The sequence below is a fragment of the Primulina tabacum genome, chromosome 4 (assembly GCF_025594145.1).
Source record: "Primulina tabacum isolate GXHZ01 chromosome 4, ASM2559414v2, whole genome shotgun sequence".
Taxonomy (NCBI): Eukaryota; Viridiplantae; Streptophyta; class Magnoliopsida; order Lamiales; family Gesneriaceae; genus Primulina; species Primulina tabacum.
In genome coordinates, this window is record NC_134553.1 from 16,017,813 (window position 1) to 16,042,929 (window position 25,117).

At 37.1% G+C, this 25,117-nt stretch overlaps 1 pseudogene; it reads left to right on the top strand.

Annotated features, from left to right (window-relative positions):
- The first annotated feature begins 17,870 nt into the window (after positions 1–17,870).
- On the top strand, positions 17,871–22,233 carry LOC142543155 (P-loop NTPase domain-containing protein LPA1 homolog 1-like; annotated as a pseudogene).
- The last annotated feature ends 2,884 nt before the right edge of the window (positions 22,234–25,117 follow it).

The window sequence follows — 25,117 nt, forward strand, 5'->3', positions numbered from 1 at the left end:
TTTCGTTTAACAATATTTCAATGTTCTCTAAAGAAGAATATGAATATTTGAAAATTCAGATGCAGAGACACCTTTCATGTAAAGGCCAAAAAATCCTTGCTTTGAAAATTTGCGGAAAATTAAAAATTTTTCTTTTAAAATAAATGGAGTGCCTCATCCATAAAATCAACTGATGAATCAAGTTCAATGTTTAAAAAAAATATATAGCAGCGGAAGAAAATAAAGTTTGCCAAAAATAACAATTCAAAGAATGTCCAACAACTGGTAAAAATGTTTGAGCATAAAATGACATGTGCTGAAACTGAGGTCCTCGGGTGCCACTACTGCCGACCCAAGCTGGCTCACTGGTCCCCGCCCTCGGCCCTGGCCTCATCAGTACCTACAACAATCAAGTCTAGTGAGCCTAAAGACTCAGCATGCAAATATCGTAGGTAACGAGAAAATGTAATTTGCATGGATAAAATATCATGTCATGAGGCATACTTAAAATAACTTGTACTGAGCAATTATAATACGTGCATAACTGAACTGAAAATCGTAGTGAAAATGTTTTCTCCTTGGAGCCCTGTACTGAAATAACTGATAAAAATTTTCTGTTGAGATTATGGTCTACGCCTGTGGCCCCTGCACTGAACTGAACTGATCGGTAACTGGCTACCGGGGAGTATCAAACTGAACTGAGCTGACCGGTCACTGGCGATCGGGTGGTACCAAACTGAACTGATCGGTCACTGGCGACCGTATAAAATAATGTTCCCATAATAGTGAATTGACCACAAGCAATATCGCATAAATCTCAAAAATAAGTATTTTCTATTTTCATGCACGTAATATAATTAAATGGCATAATGAAAATATCCTGTATATTTTACCAACTGGATTGGATCGCTCCTAGGCTCGCTGCAACCTAAATATACCATGAAAAATATGCAATAGCTTATACTTGACCAAACTATGCAATTAAGTTTGAAAATGCGACAATTACGTCTAACGACTTCGTATTTAATCATGACTCCGAACCAACCCGAACCGACACTGAACCGACGTATAGTCATGATTAAAATACGCTTAAAATTATGAACTAATGCTCCTAAAATGATAAGGGTCGAAATCTAGGTGAAATGGAGGCCAAAACAAGAAACGCTCTTTCGAGAGTCAATTTGGCACATCGCACCGTAAATTCTCGTACGACCTCAAAAATGATCCGAATCACAAAGGGTCAAAAACAAGACCTTCCTAACTCGATGAGGCACTGTCCAGTCCAAGGCCATAGGCTAAAAGCTGACCGAGAACTCGAACGAGCCTCCGAACCGACACAGCAACTTGCTGTAAATTTCCAGCAGCTGTACCATCGCGTATCTTGTGTTGTTTTCGAGACTACCGGCCATTGGGGCGTGAACCACCGACCAGAGACTCTTACCAACATCCCAAGGAATGATTTGAACCATGGCTAAGGGCCCTAGGCCAGCCACAATCCTCACCATTCCAGCAACCAACCAAAAGCTCTTACCGAGGGCCCTCATGCGTGCGTGTGTGGTGTTGTGCTTCGCTTGCTGTCTCGACTCGTTCCAGTGGCCATTGATTGACCATGGCACGATCTAGACATCTAGGGGCATGGTATGAACCGTGGCTAAGGGCCATAGGCCAACCAAGATCCATACCATTCCACAAAACTCGAACACACCCATGCTGTCAAAAACCGAAGGGGCCGAGAGGGGAGGGGCTGCTCTTGTTTTTAAATTGAAAACCGATGAGCCATGGACCAAGCCACCAAAAGGGCGACTTAGTCTCGTCTTAGACATGCTAGGGGAGTGATCCAACCATGGCTATAGGCCCCTAGGGCAGCCATGATCAGATCCTTACCCTTGGACAACAAAACTGAATTTTTGAAGCTCAATATGACACTCATGGGGGATGTGCTGTCATTGACGAATTCTATTGTGTATGGGACTGGAACCAACGTTCTATCATGACCCTAACATGTCCTAGTACATGTTCATATGAAGCTTCGAGCCCCTGGAACGAGCCATCCCTGAAATCGAAACAAAACATACCAATCGTGAAGCATGGTAGAACCAAAAATTTGCATGTTATATTTTTCTGAAAATTCTTGGTGTGTTTCGGTTTTTGAATGGAAATGATGATCATGTAATGTAAAAATAATGATAATAGGACTTGATTGAGGTTTGAAAGAATCTAGACTTGCCTTGGTTTTCGTTTGAATGAAAAACGAAAGAATACGACGACTCGGCGCGGAGGAGGTGGAGCGATTTTCTTTCCTACCTTGCTTCTTGCTCGATTTTCTCTCTTGTTTCTAGCTATGAGGGTCACGATTTTCTACTCTGAAATGGCTCTGATTTTCGAGACTAAGGGAGGGGGAATGGTGGTTAAGAGGGTGAGGAGAATGGGTGCAAAATGTAGGGAAGAAAATCAAGACCAAGTCTACCTCTCATTCAAATTTTGAATTGGTTTGATCAAGTCTTTTTGGGGGGAGTATGGCCGATATTATCCATGATAATTAGACTAGGATATTGCTTATTAATAAACTACTTAAGGTTGATCAATAATTAAAAATGTTATCATGCTAAAAAAAATGACAAAGAATTGGTCAAAGGTGAGTTGGCATATCCTTGCTCAATCTATAAGGGTGGCCGAAAATTCATCTAATAAATGGAAGGAAAATGTTTTCTAGCTAGTAAATTTATAACCCTTAAAAGCCTCACTAATCCTTTAATTAATTTAGTGAATTAATCCCTTAATTAAGTAACTTAAATGAGCTTATTTCTTAATCACCTCAAGTAACTTAAATTAAATCCTCAAACCTCCTTATTAACTTAAATTAACTTACTTGCTAGCTAAAATAATGTCTGGAAATATTTATCGAATCTTAAATTCTATCTCAAAGTTCCAACTCCAGTCCGACCTCACTGAAATAACTGAAAAATCAAACTACTGCATGAAATAATAAAATAATTAACTTCAAAGAAAATCATTAAAATAATCATGCAATGAAGTCAATTTAATTTAAAATACTAGAATTATGCATGGCTTATACGTAGTCTAATTTACGGGTTCTACAATCCTTCCTCCCTTAAAAGAAATTTCGTCCTCGAAATTAGAACTCACCGAATAACTCGGGGTATCGATCTCTCATCTCCGGCTCAGACTCCCACGTAGCTTCCTCCTCAGAATGGTTGAGCCATTTGACTTTGACTCGTTTAACCAGCTTGTTCCGAAGCTTCTTCTCCTGTCTGTCTAAGATCTGCACCGGTTTCTCCTCATAAGACAAGTTCGGAGTAAGCTGCAACGGCTCGAAATTCAGCACATGCGAAGGATTTGCCATATACTTCCTCAGCATGGAGACGTGGAACACATTGTGTACTTCAGCCAGATTCGGCGGAAGAGCCACACGATAAGCTAGCGTCCCAACTCTGTCGAGGATCTGAAACGGTCCAATGAATCTCGGACTGAGCTTCCCTTTCTTCCCAAATCTCATGAGATACCCTTCATAGGTGCCACTTTCACAAAGACATGATCGCCCACTGCAAACTCTAAATCTCTCCTCCGCTGATCGGCATAACTCTTCTGTCGGCTCTGAGCAGTCCTCATCCTATCACGGATCTTGACTACTACATCTGCTGCCTGCTGAACAATCTCTGGACCCAACTCTGCTCTCTCTCCTACTTCATCCCAATGGACAGGAGATCTGCACTTGCGGCCATACAGTGCTTCATACGGAGCCATACCAATAGAAGACTGGAAGCTGTTGTTATAGGTGAACTCAACCAATGGTAAGTTCGACTCCCAACTCCCGGAGAAATCAATGACGCAAGCACGGAGAAGATCCTCTAAGATCTGAATAACTCGCTCTGACTGCCCATCTGTCTGCGGATGGAAAGCTGTGCTAAACAGCAACTTCGTACCCATAGTCGAATGCAAACTCTTCCAAAACGAGGAAGTAAATCTGGGATCTCTGTCAGATACGATAGAAACTGGAATACCATGGAGTCGGACTATCTCTCGGATATACAGCTCTGCATACTGAACCATGGTGAAAGTCGTCTTAATAGGCAAGAAGTGCGCTGATTTGGTAAGGCGATCTACAATCACCCAAATAGCATTCGATCCTCTGGCTGACCTCGGCAATCCGGTCACAAAGTCCATGGTAACATTCTCCCACTTCCACTCGGGAATAGGGAGAGGCTTGAGCAAACCTGCTGGCCTCTGATGCTCGGCCTTCACTAACTGGCAGGTCAGACACTCGGACACAAATCGTCTGATGTCCTTCTTCATACCAGGCCACCAATACAATAGTTGTAGATCTTTGTACATCTTCGTACTCCCATGGTGAATGGAGTGCGGGGACATATGGGCCTCTGACAAGATGTCTGCTCGGATAGAATCACTGCTAGGAACCCATATCTTGTCTTGGTATCTCACAATACCATCACTGACTGAATACAAGACACTGCCCTTGGCTTCATCTCTCTTCTTCCACTGTGCCAATTGCTCATCTGCTGACTGACCACTGCGAATACGGTCCATAAGGGAAGACTGAATGGTCAAGGTAGATAGACGAGGAACTCTACCTCGAGGATAAGTCTCGAGATCAAACCTTTGTATCTCAAACTGAAGAGGTTTCTGAATCGTCAAATGAGCCATGACTGCGACTTTTCTACTCAATGCATCCGCAACTACATTAGCTTTACCCGGGTGGTAGCTAATGTCACAATCGTAGTCTTTCACAAGCTTCAACCAACGCCTCTGACGCATGTTCAGCTCCTTCTGCGTAAAGAAATACTTGAGGCTCTTGTGGTCGGTAAAGATCTGGCATTTCTCTCCATACAGATAGTGCCTCCAAATCTTCAAGGCAAAAACTACGGCCGCCAATTCTAGATCATGGGTAGGGTAGTTCTTCTCATGAGTCTTCAACTGTCTAGAAGCATAAGCTATTACCTTCCCATGCTGCATCAATACGGCGCCAAGACCGAGCTTCGAAGCATCGGTATACAGTACAAACTCACCGGACCCTGACGGCACGGCCAAAACTGGTGCTGAGGTAAGAGCTTGCTTCAAAGTATCGAAGCTCTTCTGACACTCCTCGCTCCAAACAAATTTCACATTCTTCTTGGTCAGTGCTGTGAGTGGAACTGCAATCGAAGAGAATCCCTTAATGAACTTCCGATAATATCCTGCTAAGCAAAGAAAACTGCGGATCTCTGATGCATTCTGAGGCACAACCCAATCTCTGACTGCTGCAACTTTTGCTGGGTCTACCTCAATACCACTGCTAGAAATGATGTGGCCTAAGAACGCCACCTTCTCTAACCAGAATTCGCATTTACTGAACTTTGCGAATAATTTGTGCTTCTGCAATGTCTGCAACACTGTGGTTAGATGTCTGCTGTGCTCCTCCCGACTCTTGGAGTAGACGAGAATGTCATCTATGAACACTATCACAAACTGGTCAAGATACGGCTGAAATACGCGATTCATGAGATCAATGAAGATTGCTGGCGCATTCGTCAGTCCGAACGGCATCACAAGGAACTCGTAGTGGCCATAACGAGTCCTAAAAGCAGTCTTGGAAACATCAGCATCTCTCACCCTCAACTGGTGATAACCAGAGCGCAGATCAATCTTGGAGAAAATCGAAGCTCCCTGCAACTGGTCAAACATATCCTCAATCCTCGGAAGTGGGTATTTATTTTTTACTGTAACCCTGTTCAACTCCCGATAGTCAATACAAAGCCTCATCGTGCCATCTTTCTTCTTAACAAACAAGACTGGCGCGCCCCAAGGTGAGAAGCTAGGGCGAATGAAATCCTTGTCCAGAAGTTCCTGTATCTGCTACTTAAGCTCTGCCATCTCTGTCGGTGCTAGTCGGTACGGCGCTTTGGATATCAGAGCCGTACCTGGCATAAGCTCAATGAAAAACTCCACCTCTCTCTCGGGTGGCATACCAGAGACATCTTCGGGAAAAACGTCTAAGAAATCTCTGACAATCGGAAACATCTGAGGCTGACTGGCTGGGTTCCATATCTGACAAAGCTCCACGTAATATTGAGAATCCAAGAGAAGCCAATTTGAAAAATGTGTCCAGTGATTTCTTTTATAAAACTCTTAATAAAATATGTTTTGTAAATTTAAAACTTGTTCAGCAGCTAGAGAAATCTGGGTAAAGCTGATTCAACTTTGTGAAAGAAATTATCATACCAAGGAGAACAAGTTGATGATAGCCATTCAGAAGTTTGACAACATTAAGATTAAGGCTAGAGAAACCATGAACATGTTTAATGAATATTTAACGGCATTGTGATCGGATTGGCTGTTCTTGGGAAAGAAAACAACAATCGAGAAGTTTCCCTGAAAGCTATGAGAGCCCTTCCAAGACAATTGGATGTTAATACCATAGCCATGCGAGAATCAAAAGGCCTCAAAAATCTCGAGCTACATGACTTATTTGTAGATCTAAATGCTTATGAATTCGAGCTACCAGACAAAAAAGAAGCCTTCATGTTGGAATTTATGAATTTCAGTATTTGACAAACAAATCTGCAAGAGAAATGAAGAACCAAACTGATCGGACGTAATCAAGAGATCGTAACTGAATGGATTAAGAATTGAAGCTCTTATAAGTATAAATATGTCTTAAAATCGATTACACGAAGTTCAGTAAACAAATTGGAGATTAGAATTGAGACTTTGCGTAACTAAACTGAAAAGACATCAGCTAGAACTGATAGTTTCTAGCTGAACTGATTTGTCGACTAGTTTAACTCCTTATCAGTTAGCCACATCATCAGTTATATCATCCGACAGACTGACAGTTCGTACCAAATTAGAATATGTGAAATAGAGCAGAACAATCTGATACTTCGTACTATTGTAAGATAAAGTCATCTGCATGTACTAAACGACGATTCAACGGATATTAGTCATTAAATGCATTCAATGTGACCTTTAAAAACCGAGACTATATATAGCTGATCGATTCAGTTGAAGAGGGTTGGTGGAAAAACATTGAACGAACTATCTACAAACATCAATCAATTACGATACATTCTCAAGCATTTTTCAATTTATAAATCGCATATTGTAGCTCTTATTTCATTGTATTTATTCGTAGTATTCACGCTACTCTTCAGAGCTATTCGTTTATCTACTGTAAATTGTTGGAAAACTAAGAGTTTCAGCTTGGCAGTATATATGCCAACTAAGGTGGATTATTATACTATGTTGTAATACATCAAAGTTTTTTTTAGTGAAAAACATATCTTTGAGATAGAAGGGGTGACATAGGAGCATTTGAAGTCTTCGAACATCGATAAAAACTTGTGTGTTCTATTATATCATTTATTAAGTTTTTGCAGCGTATCAACTTAAGCATTCAATCTATATTTCAGTCTAATTCCGTGCTATCATTAGTTGACTGATTTATATTGACAAACAAGATTTCAGGATCAGTTCAATCAAAGAACTGATTCATATCCAAAAGATTGCAAAAAGCCGGAGTGTTTATTCAACATCCTTCTAAACATTCCAAGTGCAATCCTATCAAGTGGTATCAAAGCGATTAATCTTGTCTTGAATTGAAACGTCTACTAGAATTTTTTTCTTTTTGCAAGCTGATTTTCGAAAATTTCATTTTTATGCATGCATGCAATAACAGCTGAAAATTATACCTTTTAAAATAATTTGAGACGACCATCAAACCCTAAATTGTCGTTTGAAATAATTCATAAATGAAATCTGCGAAAATCCTGACAACAATCAACATATAAAAGAAAGTTTATGAAAATATCAATACTCACTCCTAACTCAAAACATAATGTGCGGAAAAAGTATGGTCCTCGTGTAACGCCCCGAAAATTTGTGGGTCCACGCAAACCACATGCATAAAAATTATTAAATTCTCTTGTATTTTAATTAAATGTTTTAATTGCATAAATTAATTATGCTATGCATATTTACATGTTTAAAATATATTTCTCTATATAGTTGCATTAAAATGTAATTTTTAAAAGGTTATTCGAGTCGCGATCGAGGAACGGAGACCGAGGGCTGGAAAATAGAAAATGTTTTTAATAAATAATTATTTTTAATTATTTAAAATAAGGGTGATGCTTTTTCTTATTTTTGAAAATAAGGGGTTTTGAGATGATTTTATATGTCGGGACGTAATTTTTATCGGTGTTGGATTTTCAACAAAAATACGAACTTTTTGGCAACCCGGCTAATAAATTCACAAATTTATTTTAACAAAACTATTTTAATATTTTAATTAAATTCTAATTAAACATGAATGGGCCTAATTGGTGAGCTTATTGGGCCTAAGCTTAATTAAAGATTTAATTAACTATAAAATAAGTTAAACCCACCCAAACCCTTTTCAAACTCTCGCCCACCTCTTTTGCACCATTAAAATTCTCTCCCAAGCAAATACACCACACACACGACACACACACAGAGCATATTGAAGGACTTTTCAAAGGGTTCAAGGAAAAGCTAGCCAACGTCTTCGTTGCGCTCCGTTCTTCGTCGTCAACGTATATTCGAGCGTATATTACGCAAAGGCACACCCTAATCTCCCTTTTCTCATCCATCATATCATATTAATGTTTAAATTATTGGATGCATGAAAAACATGAAAGAAAAACAAGTGCCACTTTTCTAAATTTTCGTTTTGGATCATAGCATGATATATTAAGCAAGGTTTTTGATTCTTAAATCATGATTGTATGTTGTTTAAGGACTGCCATGATCTAGGCCATGATTTACAAGGGTTTACACGTGAGTTAGGGTCCTGTAAGCGCACCATACACACTGGAAATTGAAGAGCACCAAATAAAACGTAAGTTGCTGTCATGGGAAGAACATGGGTTCGGTTAGGGGTCCTCACAGTCGGGCTTGGTGCGGCTCTTGTCCAGGGGTGTGGGGGAGATCAGGGAAGAGTCCTAGCCATGCTAGGACTCGAGTTGAGAGGCGGCGAGGAGTCCTTTGCATGAGGGACTCCTACCCGAGAATCCAGGAGATCGCGTGCAGGGTTCTGCACTTCGCACCAGCTTGGGCGCGCGGTTCAGGGGGTCTGGGCTGGGTCAGGTCTGGTCCTTAGGGTCCTTAGGCGGTGCACATCAGGTTGGTTTGTGACTAGAGTCATCGGCTAGGTCCCTGCATGCGTAAATCTTAGAGTCCATGCATACCCAAATTCTCGGCCAGCATAGGCGTGTATAGAGGGTCCACGTTTTTGCCATTAGAATGGTTTCCTTGATGAAGTTAGGGTCCAGTAAGTTAATTTAAGATGTTGGGCAAGTTTTGGACCAACATGGTTCGGGGTAACTCGTGAAAATCGGAAGTTGGCTCGGGGTCGAAGTTTAGGTGTCAAATAGGGTTTTCAAAAAGAAGAAAATTGGAAAACGACTCACGGGGGTCGAGTCATGGTCCATAAGGGCTAAAATAATATAAAAAGACTAAATTTAGAATTTAGGAATTTTATATTAAAGTTTGGTATTTTTCGGGATTAAACACCGTTAAAACAATTAATTAAAGATAATTGAAAAAAAAATCTAACATTTAAGCCAAATAAAATTATGGAAAAATTCACGTAAGCTTAAATAATTATTTGGGATATGTTAGAGTCATGAAATCAAGAAAAAAGTCGAAAACGTAAAAAGTTTAGTCCAGGGGTAAAACGGTCTTTTTACACCGGGAAATTAGTAAAGGTCATGGCAGTGCCCTAAATACTGTTTTTATGATATTATGATTATTTTTAAATGTTTATGAAATATTTATGATTAAATTATGGTTTTAAAATGTCTATTTGATTTTTATGATTTAAGGAAGACATTTAAAAGACATGTTGCATGCTTGGTTTCGAAAATAAAATGTTATGTTATGCATGATTTTTATAAAGTGATGTGAATGAAAAATGTTGAAGGAAGTGAAGTGATTGTGACTAATTCGTTGATAATGGCGACGTCGTGAGGGTTATGGTCCCAGTGGGAGCCCGACGATCGTGTTTCCATTATTGCGAATATGAGGTTATGAGGTTTGAGGAAGAATGAGAATATCGTGAGGGGAGAAGGCCCCAGAGGGAGCCCATTTATGGAAGAAGGCCCCAGAGGGAGCCCCGACGATCGTATTTCTATTCGATCATGTTAGGCCAAGGCTCAGTTGACCGGTGAGAGTGTCGCTGATGTCCCCGCCGCCCAGTACTGTGGTTTTATGTAGATGGATCCATCGTCATGTCATGTCAGGAAAGTCACAATTAACGATCTGAATTCAACAAAGGAAAAAGAAAAAAGAGGAAATGTTCACGATTATGTTTAAGGTTTTATGTCATGTCATGTTGAGGAAAAGAAAATTCATGTTTGCATGTTATGAAAATGTTTATGTTGAAGTTTTATGCATCATGAAAATGTTTACGAAAATGTTTATGATTATGCATCTTCATGAAAACGATATTTTAAGTACAAGTATTTTTCACCGTTATATGTTGACTGTATTACGTATTACTCGTTATCAAGATTATGGTGTGTTGAGTCTTTAGACTCACTAGGTGTGATGGATGTAGGTGGTATTGAGGGAGGACTTGATGAGTGATTTGACTGGGCTGAAGGCGCACACAACCCGAGAACCAGCGCTACATTTTCCGCATTATGCTTTATGATTTAAGTTAAAGATTTTTAAGTTTATTTATTTATGCCTTTGAGAGATTTTTCAGAGGTTTAGTATGGGCTATTCTTTTCAAATTATTGCTTTTTAGGTTTGGTAAAATGTTTGACAATTTTATGCTTTAAAATATTTTTCTTTGGATTTTTAAATAGCAGTTTGATGGTTTTTTTTAAAATGATGTCAAAAATATTTTATGGTTCGGCCAATGTTAAGTGAGGTTTTAAAAAAAAAAATTTCTAGTACCTTTAAAGCAATAAAAAGGACAGGACGTTTCACCTCGGGTTAGCGTGCGTACATCCAACTCCGCCTACTCAGTCTTCGGCGCCTCCAATCTCTTCATCAATATGCTCACATGCTCACATGCATCATTCACACCTAGTGAGTCTAAATACTCAACACAATCATTATAACAAGTACATATACATAACATGCAACAGTGAAAACTATTGTAAACAACATACATTTTATGATCTTAAAAGCATGAACTTAAACATATCGTGTCAAAGCGTAACGTGTCCAAAACATGTATCAACATATCAGCATATGCGTATTCATTTTCTTTGTTTGAATTCCGTTCATTAGTATGAATTTCGTATCAACTGTATTCGATGGATTCATCTATGTATAACCATGCTACCTTGCGGCGGGGACATCGACGACATTATTCCATACACTGAGCATTGGCATTACATATCATCATATTATCATATTCGTATTAGTCACAACCAACTCACTTCCTTCAAAACATGTCATCATATTCATCACTTATAAAAATCATGCATGTGCATAAATTTTTCTTAAAACCAAGCATGCAACATATTTTGCATAATTCTGTAAAAGGTCATGTTCATGATAGAATATGCATTAAAAACGTGTAATTTTGTGATCAGGACACTGCCATGACTGTTAACTCGACCCTGGTGCAAAATGACCATTTCGTCCTTAGAAACCTTAATTGACAATTTTACCACTGGACCTCAAAATTTTGACCCGAAGCCAACCAAACTCCTAAAAACACCTCAAAACATATTACAATCTGTTGGAACATTTCATGTTTGCAATCTTGATTTTGATGTTAACAAAACTTGTTTTGTTTCTGACGAATTTACCTAAGTGCGCAGAAAGCTGAAACTGATCAGGCTTCGAACTGATCAGTTAACGAGCCAAAACTGAAGCTATCTAGACGCAAACTGTAAGTGCCAATTGACTGCCAAAACTGAACCAGTCCAACTGAAATATCAAAGATCAGTTCAATTGATAGGTAATTCAGCAGAAGACCTTTAGAAGCCCGGCCAGCTGATGAAGAGTTCAACTCATGAAGAGCCCAATTGACCAGCTCAACTAATCAGTGAAATAAGTTCAGCTGGCGAGCCAACTGTTTTCACCACACCAGTTCAACTGACCGGTTTAGAGCATCATTTAGGAGCCGACCAGTTTGTAGAACAAGATAAGCTTATCTAAGTGGAATCCAGCTGTGCGCATTATGGAAAGCAATTGTCCAATCAGAGGACAATAATGAACGTTGCAGCAGAGCTTAAATTCGAGACATTCCAGAATGGCTGTCAGAAAAGACAAGACACAAATTTCTAGGAACATATTCAAACTGAAACGAACACATTTGATGAGTCTTGATGTACGATCACATTGTTTCTATAAATACAAGATAAATACCATCAACAAAAAATGTGTGAAAAACAGAAAGAAGAAGATAGGGCACGCTCAATTCATATCAGTTTACAAGAAGCAACCAGCCTAGATTTGAGGGAACACTTCAATGTGTTATCAGCTTAGATTAGAAGCACAATTCCCTCAGTGTGTGAAAACACTTTTGTGTTGTATTGATAGATCATTTATCACATACGCACAAACCATCACTCACATATACACAGAGAATAGAGCGTATTGAAAAGTTGAGTGAGTCTTGCACAAAGGCATTAAACTTCTGTATGTAGTCTTTGACACATAGACGTTAAACAAGTGTTGGCTGGAAAGGTGCTGCCTTCGATGTAGACTAGGAGTTCAGTTAGGCAGTAGCATAAGTTCTAAGCTGAGTGGGTTTGTACAAGGTGTTGTATAAATCAAAGTCTTCTATTGGATCCATCCCGAGGTGGTAGAAGGGGTGATGTAGGAGCAGTCGAAGTCTCCAAACATCCATAAACATATCGTATGTATTTAACTGTTTAACTATTGTTTTAAACTGATTTGATCAGTTCGAGCTGATATCAGTTCGGTTCTCACCATAATTGAACTAATATATGCAAGAATTGATCCTCCTTTGTTCAGTTAATCAGTTGACACAAGCTATAAGCTTTAAACAGATCAGCTTTCTTAACGAATGATTACTTCGAGTATTTTCTGTTTGGTTTAAAACCAAACTCGATTTAATTCATCGATGTTTCCATTCTTAGAACACGAGCTATTGTAGCTCATTGAGAATATTTTGTTTGAAGCACCCTCGTAGGTGCTCATAACCGATCTCATCAATTGGTATCAGAGCTAGCTATTCTAAGAAGAACATTTTAAAAATGGTATTTTAAAATAGGTTTTGAGAAGGTATTTAAAATGGTATTAAAAATCCTCTTAAAAAATTTATATGAGTTTGTCGTGGGAAAAGAGAAGATTTTTGGACTTGCAACTAACATTGTAGCCACTTCTCTCGACTCCTTAATTTTGTTGTTTTAGCAGCTTGCAGGGTTTTGTGTTCAAACTGACACCAGGATAGCTAAACTATTCAGCGGATCAGATTTCAGTTGCTAAGCTATCGGTTCAACTGATCAACAGACGAAACTCAACTACTAGCTAAAATGTTAGATGATTAGGAGCTTAATCGTCAGCAGTATACCGTCGCTTCATTGCCATATCATATCAAAGTAGATGATCAATGCGGTTCAATATTAGTTGAGTCCAGTTTGCATCAGCTAGACCAGTTAGACAGCACAGAGATCAAGTCCAAGGCAATTAGCTGTTCTTCTGGCTAAGAAACTCAAGATCGATGCAACATTTCAAGCGTTCAAGGCAACCAGTTATTGGTATATCTAGTTCTATTATGTATAAACTGATAGATATTTGATGTTTTTTAAAATTTGCTATTGTAGTAGCAATTTCCCTTACACATCTTGGTGTGCTTAAATGTATGATACAAGGGATGCGTATTTGATTAAACATATACCATGTTTATCTAGTTAGTTTCTATGTAACTGAACTTCTATCTTAATATTTGTTGCAAAAATTGCTTGAATGTTAAAAGATGCTAAAACTTTATTAAACGCGTAAATGATTATATTTTTAAGGGAGATTTTTTAATTCAGTTCTTGAGGAGAGCCTTTAATTGTTCTTAACCGTTTATACCTCGACTTGAAAATTCCTTTTAATTTGCTTAAATGTTTTAAATATTTTTGATTCTCACAAAGGGGGAGAATTATCTTCTGCTTAAAAGGTTTTATTTTTAAAATCACTTTATTTTAACAAGTTTTGTGATCATAAAAAAGGAGGAGGTTGTTGGAACATTTCATGTTCGCAATCTTGATTTTAATGTTAACAAAACTTATTGTTTTATTTCTAACGAGTTTACCTAAGTATGCAGAAAGCTGAAAGTGATCAGGCTTCGAACTGATGAGTTACCGAACCAAAACTGAAGCTATCGAGACACAAACTGTAAGTGCCGATTGATTGCCCAAACTGAACCAGTCTAACTGAAATATCAAAGACCAGTTTAATTGATAGGTAATTCAGCACAAGACCTTCAGAAGCCTGGCCATCTGATGAAGAGTTCAACTGATGAAAAGCCCATCTGACCAGCTCAACTGAATCAGTGAAATCAGTTAGGGGCTGGGCTTGGTCAGGAGGTGCTTCTTAGGTGGGTTGGCTTAGGTGTGGCTCAAGGTGGCTTGGGCGTGGCTCGAGTATTTTGGGAGTTGGCTCGGGTGATTTGATCATGGTTCATTATTTCGAATTAAAAGAATTAAATTAGAACCATGGGTCCACGGGTGTGGTTCATGGCTCACAAAGATAGAATATATAATAAAAATATTATGTTTAAAATTTGGGATCAAAATATTGAGTTTTGGATTTATCCGATATTTAATCGCATCACGAAACGTTAATTAAATAATTAATTGAAAAGCCTAATTTTAAGCTTTATAAATTATGAAAAGTTATATTTAAGCTTAAATAATTATTTAACATAATCTCTTGTCATTAAAAATGAGAAAAAGCTAAAATCGAGAATTTTTACGTCCAAGGGCAAAACAGTAATTTCACACTTAGGAAAAAATGAAAAAGTTTGGCAGCGTCCCGAAGGATCATAATGCTTGTTAATTGATATTTTATTAATTATTAAGATGATTTTGAAGATAATATGTATTTTTATGATTTATGGTAAAACTGTGTAATTTTTACTGTTTAAAATGCTATTTTTGGAAGTTATGCTATTTTATGATTTTTAAAGAAAAAGAAAAATATTTTGAGGGATGTGAATTGACTGTGACATATGATATATGATTTTTTGGAGATCCGTTTATATGAGGACGGTGAACTTACAATTTTATGGGGATGTCGTCAGGGGAAAAGGCTAAGAGGGAACCCATTTATGGGAAAAGATCCAAGAGAGAACCCGTCAATGGGAGAAGGCCCCCAAGAGAACCCTGACGATCGTATTTCCATGGTGGAGACTAGTGCACACCCCCATGGTCCATGTGGAGCTGAAGACTGATCAGTCGACCGGAGGATAAAAGCTAGTCATTTCATGGATCAAACTTCACCCAAAATGATATATGATTGAAATCTTTATGATTAAAATGATTTTATGATATATGATTTATGATGATAATTAAAGATATTTTTAAATGTTTTTAAAAGATTTATTTATGCTTAAGGCTATTTTTAAATGGTTTAATTATGTTTAAAAGTTTTTTTTAAATAAAAGTATGATTTTTAATGATGTGACTGTATATATTATTTGCTATGCATATTTAGAACGTGCTGAGTCTTTAGACTCACTATTTTTGTATGATGCATGATTTGATTATTTATGGGAGGCACTGACGTTTGAGTGGATCGAGTGCAGCAGTACACACCCGAAGACCTTTATGTTTCCGCACTAGCTTGTTAGATAAAGAATTTAAAGATCATGTTAATGATTTTTATTAAATATATTTTTATGCTTTATTTTTATTGTTAGTTGATCTTTTCAAATGTCAATTTAGGAAGTTTTGGTTAGTCGATGATTTATGATTTATTTTATGCACTTGAGATTTTAAATGATAATTTATTATGGTTATGAAAATGTTAAGTATTTTAAATTAATATTTTCGAGTTATTTTTTTTAAAAAAGTCGAGGTCGTTTCAACAACCGAGATTGATCAATCGACTGAAAGATGAAAGGATGGTCACAATTAACGAACGGATTTCACCCCAAAAGGAAATGTATATGTATATGATGAACGGACAAGTATGTGATGAAAGAAAAAGTTTAAGTTTATTCATGTTCATGTAAAAGTATTTTTATTAAAATTATTTTTCATTGTTGCATGTGGATATACGTATTACTTGTTACTATGGTTAAGACTTGCTGAATCAATAGACATACTAGGTGTGAATGATGCATGTGAGGATTTTGATGTTCAGACAGGAGGGTTGAATGAATAAACTGGCTGGGCGAATGATGCACTAACCCGATGACTTATGCATTGCTAGTTTTTCCGCTCACTTATACTTTTACATTACCGTAAAGATTTTGATGACTTTAGGAGGTAAAAGTGGTTTTTGAGAGGATTATGACGTTTATGTTGTTTTTTAAAAAATACTAGTTTTAGGTTTGGTTTGACATTTACGATTTTTTGAATTTTACTCCAATTATGAGTTTTGAGTAAAATAAATGTTGAATTTATTTTAATGGTTCATATACATACATATATATATATATACATACATATATATATATATATGAATATAGTTCGTCCGAGAGGTATTTTAGAAAAAAATTGTACATTTTAAAAAAAACGAGTTAAAGACGTTTCAATATCGATCAACTTACTTTTGTTTTTCATATTAGTTCACATATGAAAAAAATAGAGTTGGATATCAAATTTATTAATTATTACACTATCACTATTTTTTTATTAATCATATTAATAGTAAAAAAAATAAGTAGACTGATACACGTACATCTTTCTTTATTTTTTTTTTTTAAAAACTAAACCAACACATTGTTAGATAAGAGGTATGATCAAGTTCTAAAATAAAAATCATAAAAAAAAAAAAAAACTGGCAGTGAATGCTGCAAAAGAGCATCCTCTTGGGTACAATTAATTTTGGAAATATAAGTATATTTTAAATTATTTACTAAAAAAACCAAATTTAGGGACCAATTTGGCTCCATCTAAAGCTAGGGATATATTTGAGAAAAAACAAATATAAAAGTAAGCAATATGTGCATTGGATCACTAGTACTCGTAAAGCTATCCATCGAGTAACTATATTGGCCCTGTTTGCATATATAATTACTTGTATTAATGAAAATTTAATCAACCTATATATTACCTATCCACTAAATTCTTTTTCTAACTCTTTTAAAATTACTATTTTCTCTCTCCGAATCCAACAATCGTCACACATAAATTTATCAAATAAAATTTATATGAGACGGTTTTATATATCAATTTTATGAAATTGATTTTTGAATGAATTTAATTAATGAAAAAAATATTATTTTAACGTCAAAAATATTGATTTTAATTATAAATATAGATCGAGTCAACTCGTCTTATTGATATAAATCCGTGAGACCATCTCTTAATATATATAAGTTAAATTATCACCAACCATAATTTAGATTTAGATTGAGAAAAGAATTTATATATTAAAAATAGGAATTTTTTTTTAATCTATTGACAAGGATAAGGTTCCAAAATTTAAATAATATTTTTGTGTAAAAACATACAAAAATTTATGTAATATTATCTTATAAATAAATTTTGTGATACGGAACATACATATCCCATAAAAAATAATAATTTTAATATAATAATATTTAATTTGTCATGAATATAATATAAAAATAAAAATATAAAATAGTGTAACAAAAACAACTTTAAAAAAAAGAAAAAAAAATCATGGGCAGGCCCAAAATTGTCATTTCGGAAAAAAAATTTGTCATTTCGAAAGTCCGTCGTGGTTTATAGACGAGAGAGGTGACTGATTCGTGGAGGCTTTGGAGCTGCGATGCGTGGAAACAGGTGGCAATGAATCTCCATTTACATGGTGGTCGCATCGATATCCACGAGTGTATCGAACCCTAGCTCCTGAGAATTCTTCTGGAGGTTAATTCGATTCCTTCTTGTGTATACGTACCTGCATTGTGATGATAATTGATTTCTGAATCGTGGTTTGGGACTAAGAATGGGGAAATGCTTTCTATTTTTGATTTCCTTCTGAATTTTGACGTATTTGTGTTGTGCATGCGGTGGAATAGGCCTGACTAATGGCGGGGGCGGAGGGTGTAGCGAAGCTGCTGTACGTAGTGGTGGTGGACAATGACGTGGCGTCGTCTTTTCGGTACACGCGGTCGGTTCTCCAGAGCACTCTGCAACTCATGGGTTGCAAGCCTCGACATGCCTTTAAGGTCACTGCTTTTCCTTGAATTGCTACTTCTGTGGTCTGCATGGATCAGTATTCGTGCGGGAAATGTGCGACGACGAAATTGATAAACTAATATGACAATTTATGAGAATTGAATTTTGGGCTGTTCTTTCGGTAGCTGCAATGTGCTTTTTCCCCCAGCAGACTTGTAGTTCCAGATTTTTCCACTTTCTTGATTCATGATCAAGGGACTGAATTTTGTGAAACTAATAAGTTGTTCTATCCTTTTGTTTTGACATTAGTTTGAAATATATTTGTGGTAGGCGAATTTCTGGGTCAACATGAGTAAAAACTTCACCAGATCAAGCCAAATTGGTTAATAGGCTTAACGTAATTCTGGATAGGCGATTTTGGACGACCTGATGCATGTCAAAGTTAGATATATCCTTTTCTTATAGAGCATAGTTTTTCAATCATGCCTTGTTTCCAAATTATGTCTGGGTACCTTGTATTCAATTCAAAATAGTTTTTTAAGGTTTCTTTAGAAGGATTTCGTAGCATGCGTATTATACCTCCACCAGCTGTTGGTTTATTATATGGTGATACAATTCTTGTTTTGTCAGATTAGCCAAAGTGTGTTTGAAATATTGAGACGTGATACAATGGTAGACAAGTTGGCTTCTGCGCGTTTTATGATGTCAGAAGATTCTGGATTCCATAACCAAAGGGATACTGAATGCTGTGATGACTGGTTGGACAAAGCAGATGTTGATCAATTAGATGTAGAGGAAGATAGGAGTAAAAGCATACCATTTGAATTGTACAAAAGACGCACCACTGTCGTCGTTAAAAGAAATTGTTTTCTAGATTTGGTCTGTGAAACTCTTTCTGAATACAAGTATGTGGGGCCGTATCAACGGGCTGATTTGTTTTTAGCTTGCAGGTACATGTTCATCTAAGCTATACACTTGTAAGGTTCAGAGTGCTAATCTGACGGTTACATTTAGAAAGAACATTTTTCGAAGCTCGTGTTGAGTGTTTGGTTGATAGTCGGTGTACTTTTATCAACATATATGATCGAATTACTGCTTTTTCCTTCCTGCTTCCAATTGTAGTTCTTTACTCTATTTTTTAAACTTCATATTTATATTAAACCACCCTTTTTTCCTCTCTTAGTTGTTGCTCGATTATTTCAGAATCAAAGAAAGGAAAGAATCTATGACAGTGTTGTTGTGTGGCACTAGTGGCTGTGGAAAATCTACATTATCTGCCTTACTGGTATGTTGTTCTGGTGCCAAAATTTCTTAGGAAATTGTATCTGGTTTCAAATTGATGCTTGCTTAGTTTCTTTCATTGAGTTGTTTATATTACTCATTTTGAGTAATTTTTCGAGCATCTGGTTGTTATATGTCTTTGTTTAATGATCACATTGTACTCATCTCATAAGCTTTCTTATGTTAAATTTTTTCTTGTGAAATTGGTCTTACGGTGGTATGGGATCAAATATCACAGGTTTCTGTTTTCAGATTTTTTATTTGAGAATTTTTTAATGATGTTTGTTACCATGCTGATACATCCCTTTTTACGCATGGTAATTTTACTTTTTGAATTGTCACACGAGTTCATATAGACTTATTCAAGTAGAGCATGATTACAGGGTAGCAGATTGGGTTTAACGACAGTTATATCTACGGATTCAATTCGGCATATGATGAGGAGCTTTGTTGATGAGAAACAGAATCCGTTACTATGGGCTTCAACCTACCATGCTGGGGAACATTTAGACCCCGTGGCTGTTGCAGAAGCTAAGAGCAAAAGGAAAGCAAAGAAATCTGCTGGCATTTCAGACACTTCAACAACTAAGGATGAGGCATTTAGAAATTCCACAGCTGGAAAATCTGAAGGGAAATTGAACACCAGTGATTTGATCAGTTCGAAACAGATGGCGATTGAAGGATTCAAGGCACAAAGTGAAATGGTAATTGATAGCCTTGACCGTTTAATTACATCATGGGAAGATCGGAAAGAATCAGTGGTGGTGGAAGGCGTTCACTTGAGTCTCAATTTCGTGGTAATAATTCATATGATCAGTTTTAAGATTTTCAAGTTTAAAAAGAATTATTTTTTCCATTTCAGGAATTAAAATTTGATCACAATTTGATATTTTCATGCAGATGGGGCTCATGAAGAAGCACCCATCAATTATACCATTCATGATATATATCTCTAATGAGGATAAGCACTTGGAAAGATTTGCAGTTCGAGCGAAGTACATGACACTGGATCCTGCTAAAAACAAGTATGTAAAATATATACGGAATATCAGACGAATTCAAGAATATCTTTGTGATAGAGCAGATAAGCATTTGGTACCAAAAATAAACAATACAAATGTTGATAAAAGTGTAGCTGCCATTCATGCCACTGTTTTCAGCTGCTTAAGAAGGCGTCAGGCAGGAGAGCAGCTTTATGATCCAATCAGAAACACGGTTGCCATTGTTGATGAGGAGTACAGGAATCAGCTTACTGCCAATTCCTTGAGCTCCAAGGGAATGTTTCAGTTGATCCAAAGGAAAGGTTCTAGTCGTCAACTGATGGCACTTTTGAATCATGATGGTTCTGTGGCAAAGGCATGGCCTGTTGGAGTAACGGATGATAATGGCAACCCCACTGCGTGTCATGCAAAGGGAAACAGAGTAGGAACACCTATGTATGGGCCATTGCAGATAGGTAAAGCTGAACCGGTCAATTTGCAGTTTGGTCACTTCGGAATTAGCTCTTGGCCCAATGACACCGGATGCACGAGTAGCGCCAGCAGCGTGGATGAATCAAGAGGCTTCCTAACTGAAAATAGTAGTAGACACTTTTCATCATACTGTAGCTCTCCTAGGATCTCCAATGGACCTTCTAAGGAGGTGAGTTACAAAACCATCTACCACATCTACATATACTGGTTTAGGAAATTTATTTACGAGAAAACTGGGTTAAATTGTACTGAAACTTTAAGCTTCAGTATGTCTTCGGAATCTGACCTTTTAACCTGCGAAAAACTAAGGTAATTTTTTTTTTTAATCTATTTGGGGTCCCTTTTATCATTTGCCGGTTCTTTTTTCAGCCTAAGGAAGACCGATCTGTACAAGGCAGTGATGAAGAGGTTGATCCTCCTGAGGGGGACAGTGATGAGGATCTTAGTGATGGAAAGGAACATCTCGAAGAAGAGGTACATACACGTGGTACAGTTGGAAAAATTTCATATAACATGCCACGATATGCTTTCACTGTTTGTCCGTGTGGGTGGATTACATCCAAACTTGATAATTAACCAGTTGAATATATTTTCTTTCGGTATTGTGTGCCTCTAAATGTTAAAATCAGATATCAAGTAACAACAAAAGCGCACAAAATTTCCATTGTATGTACCTTGGTGGTTTGGGATTAAGGTTTGTTTGCTGACTGGCAGATCGAAGGATCTGTGGACGAGGAATTCACCAAGTCGGATGAGGAATATGATGATCTTGCTATGCAAAATTTTCCAGAGAGTCTATACATGTCCGACGAAGATGTGGAGTTTAACAAATCGAATTTCTTCAACGATGCAATTTCGCAAATTTCAGGAGACAAATCAAACAAAAACGATCTTCTAATTGAGAAGTATCAACGAAATCTGAACCTCTTCATGCGGACCATAAGTGAGCCTTTCTCCGAGTCCCTGTTGCATGCAGTTTCTCCTCATGAAGAGGATAAGGAATTGCCTTCAGGTAATTTTCGATCACGAAAACGGTCTCAGAGCCTGCTTTGTGGAAGCATGAATCATTAATAAGGTAGCTCATCTTCTTACTCCATGTTCTTGGAATTGTATTCTTTATTGAACATATCTTCTCTTGGATCATTTTCCTGCCATGATTGTGTTGTCCATGTTAGGTGCGAAATATTTTGTTGTAATTGGCATTTCATTTAATATTTTAATGTAACGTACCCTTTCATCACATTACAAGTGGAGTTTTTCTTAGAGTTGGTATATCCTTCACACTGGAGGAATTCTCCCAGTATCCATATCATAATTAGATCACATCATCGTTAGATCACGTAAGTTTTTCACATTTTAATGAAAATATACCTAAAAAAATCGACATTAATGTGTCGTGAACCAAGAGCTAAAATTTCACCACATAAGGGTAGAAATCAGAATAAATGAGTTCAACGTGCATAAAAATTCTTTTACTTAAGCGGTCATCAGGTTAGTCTTCTGTACAGTACGAGCCAAATCACTGGGTCCCGTCTCTCGCTTCCTCATACTCGTCATCACCTGCATTGATCAAGTCTAGTGAGTCTAAAGCCTCAACATGTATAAACTGAAAATAGCAAGTAATACATAATAAAACCACATGCCTTTTAAAAGTAGTTCATATATACTTAAACTCGGAACATAATTAAATAAGTATAGACGCGTCATCATTTCATAAACTTTTTAATAAACGTGCTTGCATCATACATACTTAAACATACATAATCATCATCATTTTGCGTATAAATATGTTTCAAAGTAAGTGACCCATAACATAATGAGCCTGATCAGACTAAACTATAGTACTAGGCTGGCAGAGATGTTCACTGCCACATACATAAGATCTCCGATCATGCTTTATCGGGTGGATTGGTCCCTGGTCATGCTTTACGGCTTCCCAATCCTGATCAAAACCCGATCATGCTTTACCGGGTGGAAAGATCCCCGGACATGTTCTCCGGCTTCCAAACTCGTTCAAAATTGGTCACAAGACAATTCGTATACCTCAAAAACATATAACATTTTATTTTTGCACGTCGAACATACTTACATAGCGTTGAGGGCTTCTTTAGATCTCGCTTGGGCGACTGCTGCACATACTAACACATTATTCATGCAACTTAAATTTCATAACTTAACCTTAACAATCGTACCCACTTCCGAAGTAATTAAATAACTTATGACTTCCTAGACCCCTCGAGACTTGACCATGTTTAATCATCATACTAAACCATGAACTCGAAATCTGAAACAATCTTCATAAGGAGTATAAACATTTCTCAAGTAATGGAAGACACGGACCTCGCTTAAACCATAATGCAGCGTTTCCTATCCAAACTTCGTAACGGCTAATATAACCTTCACTAAACTTGGACATAACGACGTATTAATACCCAAACGAGACAATAACACTTGAACCTAAAGCTCCCCCATTCCTGGACCAGCGCCTAGGCGCCTACAGAGTAGCGCTGCAGCTCTGGTTGAGCACCTAGGCACTACATCCCACGAACCTCAAGCGCTCCAGCGCTCCAGATACAGTGCTGCGGCGCTAACCCTGCGCGACTCAAACCCAAAAATGGTCATTTTCTACCCATTCGCTTCTTTACCACTTCTATTGTAATCAAACCCTTACTGACCCGAACGAAAACACCAAAAACGTTTGTTCACAACACACGACATACCTAAACGCAGCAGTGATCACCCGGCGCTTCCCAACAAATCATGCAACCAATAAACCTCAAGAAAACATGAAGAACGCATTTTGATAACCACACAGTTAGAGCAGTCACACGAAAATGATCATAACTCACTCGTCTCTTGTCCATAATTTACTATCAAATCAAAGGTATCAAAGAGTACTACGTTTTATATGTTGAAAGTTTTTCCAGAAAACCAACTGAAAATTCGCAGGATTTGAAATGACAGCAGATTCGGTTTTTGATATCTAAAAACTGTTTCAAAATCGTTCCAAACAGCATTGCTTGAACTTTGCATAACATAACCGGATTTTACATACAATATGCATAAAAATATTTACTATGAAAAGATCGATACAGATAATGAAAGAATATACATTCCTTTGCGTTATAACGCACGAAGATAACGAATATCGACGCAATGGATTACGGGAGATGACCGGAAGACGCTTTCTACACGATTCTTGCTCGAAAAAAGGGCTTAAATCTCCAAAAATTTGCAATAGAAAGGGGTGGCTGCTGGTGTAACTCTAAGAACCCTAGATCCTTAAGAAAAAAGAATACAAAGAGTATGTGTGTGTCGATGGGTGTGTGTGTGTGAGTGGGATAATTAGGGAGTTAATTAGGAGTTAATAAAATGCTTAGTTATATAATTAGTGATAAAATATTACTAATCTAACTCAAAGATTTAATAAAAATAGTTAAGCATCAAATCCTTAAGATTAAAAACTCCAAATGATCAAATTAGTATTGGAAAAGTTTAAAATCTTAAAATTACCTAATAAATAAAAAATTAGGTTTTAAAATGCTAAAATTTCATAAATCATTTAAAATATCAATTTTCTTGACTTGAAATAATATAATATATTATTCATAAATCGCCTAAATCGTCATTAATTTCTTTTCCCGATCCGGTATCGAATATTCGCCTGAAACATAAAACTCCAGAAAACATTTTGACGTGCATCAAATAAACATGTAATAATTTAAAATAGTGCGAATCATAAATCATGCACCGTTAAAAATCTTTTTTTAAAATTAAATAAATAATTTACCAATTAAATAAATGCATGGGTTTACGTGTACTAATTTTAGGCTCCACAATTCCTCCCCCACTTAAATAAATATCGTCCTCAAAATTAAATCTTACCAAACAACTCTGGGTAGCGACTTCTCATATCTGCTTTGGCCTCCCAAGTAGCCTCCTCCACTGATTGATTCAGCCATTGGACTTTCACCAACTTGGTCACTTTATTCCGAAGTCTCTGCTCCTGTCTGTCTAGAACTCGGACAGGTCTTTCTTCATATGAGAGATCTGGAGCAAGCTGCAACGGTTCAGAACTCAAAACATGCGAAGGATTTGTCATATACTTCCTCAGCATCA